The following is a 6,000-nucleotide window of genomic DNA, read 5'->3' on the forward strand; positions in this document are numbered from 1 at the left end:
AGTTTCATACAGCAAAAAGACAAGAGCGAAATATTCAGATTCAATTCTTCATTAAATATAATGGTGGCTTTGAAAATACGTGGACGGGGGTTCATAAGTACAACGCCTGCAACCAATGTATTGAGACACAGAGATTTCTTTTAAAAATCATTTGTGTGCATCATAAAGATTGAAATAGTAATGAGTGGCCAGTCAACAGATCATTGTATTAAATATGATTCTGCATAGCGTGACATGTATCAATAAACTTACTTTAACTCGCTTGTGGCCTTTAAAAAGTCCATTGGTTACAAAGAACTTTAGAGCCAAAGCACGTTCATTGCAAATATGACGTACCATTCGAATGTCCTTCTCTTTTGACGTAAATGGCAACAGGCACGTAAGTTGACGGCGTCAATTCACACGAGTCTCTTGCTCCCAGAAGGTCCCCCCCTAAAGTGAGGAGGGGTCTCAATTCATTATAGAAAAGATTCTTGCCTTCCGAAAAGCCAACATGCCAAATTTGGTTCCATTTGTTTGATTAGTTCTAGAGTTATGAGGAAATTGGTATTTTATTTGTATGGGAGCCCCCCCGCCCCCTCTTAGAAGGAGAAGGAGTCTCAGTACACCATAGAAAAAATTCTTACGTTCATAAACTCCCGCATGCCTAATTTTGTTCCTTTTGCCTGTTCTCGAGTTATGAGAAAATTTGATTCATTTGACAGTACCGTCTCAGCCGAGCCAAATATGACAATGTTACATATGGGACATTTGTAAAACTTGTTCTAATCTAAAATTTTTAAGAACAAAGTTTTGCAGTATCTTTTATAGTTACGATGCTGCAACGTTAGTAACCGATCAGTGGCTAAATGAACGTTCATTTAGTCACTAATAAAATACTAGCATTGTAGCCCCGTAACCACAAAAGATACAGCAATACTTTATTCAGCAAAATTATAGATAATATCCTGTTGTATAAATGTCCCATACATAGCTTTGTCATATTTGGCACCGTTCAGACGCAACTGCCAAATGAATCAAAATTGAGTGAAAGTAATCGAACCATCTCTGGTTATAAGAAAATGTGTATTTCATTTGCATGGGAACCCCCTCCCCTCTCTTAGAAGGGCAAGAGGTCCCAGTACACCATAGAAAAAAAATTCTGCCTTCTAAAACTCCCACATGCCAAATTTGATTCCATTTGCTTGATTAGTTCTCGAGTTTTGAGGAAATTTGCGTTTTATTTGTATAGGAGCCCCCCCCCCCCCTTACGCCCTCCATAAAATTGCTCTCACCCCCTTCATAAAATTGCTGGTCATTTTATCTATCCAACGACATATAAATTTTTCAGTTCCGTTCAGTAGTTTAGTAGTTATCAGCATTTGAAATCTTTCATTCAAACGTTACACTTCTATTTTCGTTTTCACAAAGCGCTACTCAGTCCCAGTATAGTAAACAAAGACGTATTCCTACGTCAAAAATCTTTTTGGCATGACATTTCTGAAGGTATAAGCATCTCGAAAATGCAAAAAAATAGAATTCGATTTTTCCTATTTTCCAGAGTAGCGTCCCCCCTTAAAACAAAAAATGAATTTTTCTAAAACAATAAAAAGAAATGGTTTATTCTATGCCTGCGGCAAAACGAGTAATGGTTGCAATGGTATGAGTTGTGGCTGCAACAGTGCGGCGGTTGATCGTAGTGGAGCAACTGGTGGTTCCAGCTTTGCAATTACTGGAGATAAAGGCAGACCTGCACTATCCAGAATCAGGATGTTTTGAAAGCTCACAGGATTCTGGTTAACCTTTTTCTTGCGTTGGCTGGCCGCGCATCTGATGAGGACTCACCGGGGAGTTCCTCACATGAGCCCATCGCCTCACCGTAGGACCGGATGGCATTCCGCTTGATCGTACATTTATATTTTAGCCATGCTTTTTTGGGGGTGATGATGGCATCCCGAAACATTTTTTTTCACATCATGAACTCGCTGTGAATTGGGCCACAGCATAATGTTTCCGGATTTGGGGTTTCGGATCCATTTTTCTGGCACCGCCGAAAGCTCATTGTGGCCCCTTGCGTTCATAGTCTCGACTACGGCAAACGGCATATCTGTAATCAATGAAGCTGTTATTAATTTTGCGTCAGTCAATATTGTTGGCATTGTATATAATTACTAACCTGGATTTTGCGAAAAATGTTGCTGCAGAAAAAATTACCGCTTGCTGCTGGTGAAACATTCAAAACAAACTGATGAACTGTCAAACGCAAGTTCATAAAAAGCTTCGCGCGTATTTTTTTTCGAAGCATCCAGTTCGAATAATGTTTTGCGCGTACTTTTTCTGAACTGTCACGTTCGGATGAAGTTTCGCGCGTACTATTTAAAAACTTTCACGTTCGGATGAAGTTTTGTGCGTACTATTTCTGAACTTCAAGTTCAGATCATGACATTCAAGTTCAAAAAGAAACCAGGGGCTGTCCTTGATGTTATTGTCAATTGCAAGGAAAATTGTACCATCTAAAGTGTGATATCGCTCGAAAAAGTGCTATTTTAGCTTAAATCCTTTCGGTTTCTTCGGTGCACTTTTTCGTTATCCTCCAAGCAATAAGTGCGCCGAAGAGACCGACGCGATTTAAGCTAAAATAGCACTTTTATGAGCGATATCGCACTTTGGATGGTACAATTTCCTTGCAATTGACAATACAGTAAATGAGAAATCAGTACATCGAGTGAAATTTATGCAGATCTCATATTTCAGCAATGGAGCAATGGTATGTGTCTAGGTTACCAAGAGGAGTACTCGACTTCGAAACTCGAGGCAAGTTATGAAAATAAATTAATATTAATAAACAATCATTATTCTTCTGATCTAGGTTTTCGGTCTAAGCTTATCATTAATAACCAAAACAAATGGTTTATTTAAGAGAGAAACAGGGAAAAGTGGATAATTACTTTTTAATTTTGAGATTAACTAAGTTTTTTTTCGAGCTGAACAGCGTTCTATACAGCGACCTAAGCAAACTTTTTGCGAACTTTCTAGTTCTGTTGGAAAGTTGCTTAGCATTCCTGCTTGAAACTTGAAAGTACGGTTAGTAGCTTAAAAATTAAGCTGAATAGAATTCTGTTCATGATAATTTGGGCAGTTGATTAAGCTAAAAAATCCACTTCTATCGGAACTTTTGATTGCTGGGGAATGTACGGAACTCTCACTAGAGTGTTAGTTTCTTATGGACTTGAAACTGTGACGTTGCTTACAGAGGACAAACGCTCTCTTGCCGTGTTCGAGCGGAAGGGGCTGCGTGCGCTATTTGGCGAAGTTCAAACTGAAAATCGAGAGTGGCAGAGGCGTATGAATCACGAGCTACTGGCACTGCTTACAGAGATGCTCAACATTCATCGAGCGAAAGCCGGTAGGTTACGGTAGACCGGACACGTCGTAAGAATACTGGATGACAGTGCGACGAAAATGTTTCTCTAAACAACCATACTGGCAGCACAAACAAAGGGATCAAAAGCGACTTACGACTTCTGAGACGCCTGGAAAATTAGTAACAAGTGACCCAAAATTTAGACGACTGCCTGAAATAGTACGAACCACCCCGGCTCTATGCTGACAAGGCCGACAATAACCATTCGTTAGAACAACAGACCTCATAGCCTCTAGACAAGTATTGGCGCTGGCTTACTTACTTACTTAATCAGCTCCAGGCCGTGGTTTCCTCTGTTGTACGAAGAAGTCGTCTCCATTCCACTCGGTCCATGGCCGCAATTCGCCAGCCACGTAGTCTACGTAGGGTCCGCAGGTCGCCTTCCACTTGATCGATCCATCTTGCTCGCTGCGCGCCCCTCCGTCTCGTTCCAGTCGGATCGTTATTGAGAACTTTTTTAACCGGGCAGTCGTCCGACATCCTCACGACATGCCCAGCCCATCGCAGGCGACCGATTTTTGCGGTGTGAGCGATGGGTGGTTCCCTAAGCAGCTGATACAATTCATGGTTCATACGCCTCTTCCACGTTCCGTCTTCCATCTGCACTCCACGGTAGATGGTGCGCAACACCTTCCGTTCGAAAACACTAAGGGCGCGTTGGTCCTCCACGAGCATAGTCCATGTCTCATGGCCGTAAAGGACTACCGGTCTAATCAGCGTCTTGTAGATTGTTAACTTGGTGCGGTGGAGGATTTGGTTCGATCGCAGCGCCCTACGGAGTCCAAAGTAGGCACGATTTCCTGCCATAATGCGTCTTTGTATTTCTCTGCTGGTGTCGTTGTCTGCGGTAACCAGTGAGCCCAGATACACGAACTCTTCTACCACCTCGATTTCATCACCGTCTAAATGAATCCGTGGAGGGAAGTCAGCATTCACTTCTCTAGAACCTCTTCCTTTCATGTATTTTGTTTTCGATACATTAATGACAAGTCCAATCCGTTTGGCTTCAGCTTTCAGTCCGATGTACGTTTCCGCCATCCTCTCAAAGGTACGTGTAATGATGTCAACGTCGTCAGCGAAACCAAGAAGCTGGACGGACTTCGTGAATATCGTGCCACTCGTGTCTATACCCGCTCTTCTTATCACACCCTCCAAAGCGATGTTAAACAGCAAACATGAAAGCCCATCACCTTGCCGTAACCCTCTTCGAGAACCAAAGGGACTCGAGACTGCCCCTGATACTCGAACAACACACATTACTCGATCCATCGTCGCCTTGACCAATCGCGTTAGTTTATCCGGAAATCCGTAGTAGTGCATAATCTGCCATAGCTGATCTCGATCGATCGTGTCGTACGCCGATTTGAAGTCGATTAATAAATGATGCGTGGGCACGTTGTATTCGCGACATTTCTGCAACACTTGCCGAAGCGCGAAAATCTGGTCCGTGGTGGCACGGGCACCCATGAATCCCGCTTGATATTGCCCCACGAACTCCTTTGCAAATGGTGATAGTCGATGACATAAAAGTTGGGAGAGTACCTTGTAGGCGCCGTTCGACAGTGTGATTGCGCGGTAATTGCAACAATCCAACTTGTCACCCTTTTTGTAGATCGGACACACGATGCCTTCCGTCCACTCCTCCGGTAGTAGCTCATCCTCCCAAATCTTGACAATGACCCAGTGCAGCGCTCTAGCCAGTGCGTCACCACCGTATTTCAGCAGCTCGCCGGGTAGCTGATCAGCCCCAGCCGCTTTATTGTTCTTCAGCCGACTGATCTCTTCTGCTACCTCCTGGAGGTCAGAGGCTGTTATTCTGTCGTCTTATGCACGTGCTCCAAGATCTATTGCCATATCGTCACCTCCATGTTCAGCTACATCGCTGTTAAGGTGCTCGTCATAATACTGCTTCCACCTCTCGATCACCTCACGTTCGTTCGTGAGAAGATTACCGTCTGAGTCTCGACATATATCGGCCTGCGGCACATAACCTTTGCGCGAACGGTTTAACTTCTCGTAGAACCTCCGTTTATCGTTAGCACGGTACAGTTCTTCCATCGCCTCGCGATTTCAATCTTCCTGTTGGCGCTTTTTTCTCCGGAAGACCGAGTTTGGCCTGTTCCGTGCTTGTTTATATCGATCCACATTCGCCCTCGTACGGTGTTGCAGCATTCTCGCAAGTGCTGCTTTCTTCTCTTGCACTAATTGCTCGCATTCGCCGTCGAACCAATCGTTTCTTCGGTTCGGATTCATTGTACCTAGTGCCTTAATGACTTAATGACTTTCCAACCATCTTCAAGAGTTGCTGCGCCAAGTTGCTCTTCCGTTGGTAGCGCTGCTTCCAGCTGCCGCGCGTATTCCTGGGCAACTCCGATGACTCGTAACTGCTCGATGTTGGGTCGCGGCGTACGACTTCGACGCGTGTTATGCACCGTCGAGAGTTTTGAGCGCATGCAGACTGCAACTAAGAAATGATCCGAATCTATATTCGCACTGCGGTAGGTGCGAACGTTTATAACATCAGAGAAGAATTTACCGTCGATTAGAATATGGTCAATTTGGTTTTCTATTCGTTGATCTGGTGATCTCCAGGTGGC

This window comes from Sabethes cyaneus, chromosome 1 (genome assembly GCF_943734655.1).
Source record: "Sabethes cyaneus chromosome 1, idSabCyanKW18_F2, whole genome shotgun sequence".
In the NCBI taxonomy this organism is placed as follows: Eukaryota; Metazoa; Arthropoda; class Insecta; order Diptera; family Culicidae; genus Sabethes; species Sabethes cyaneus.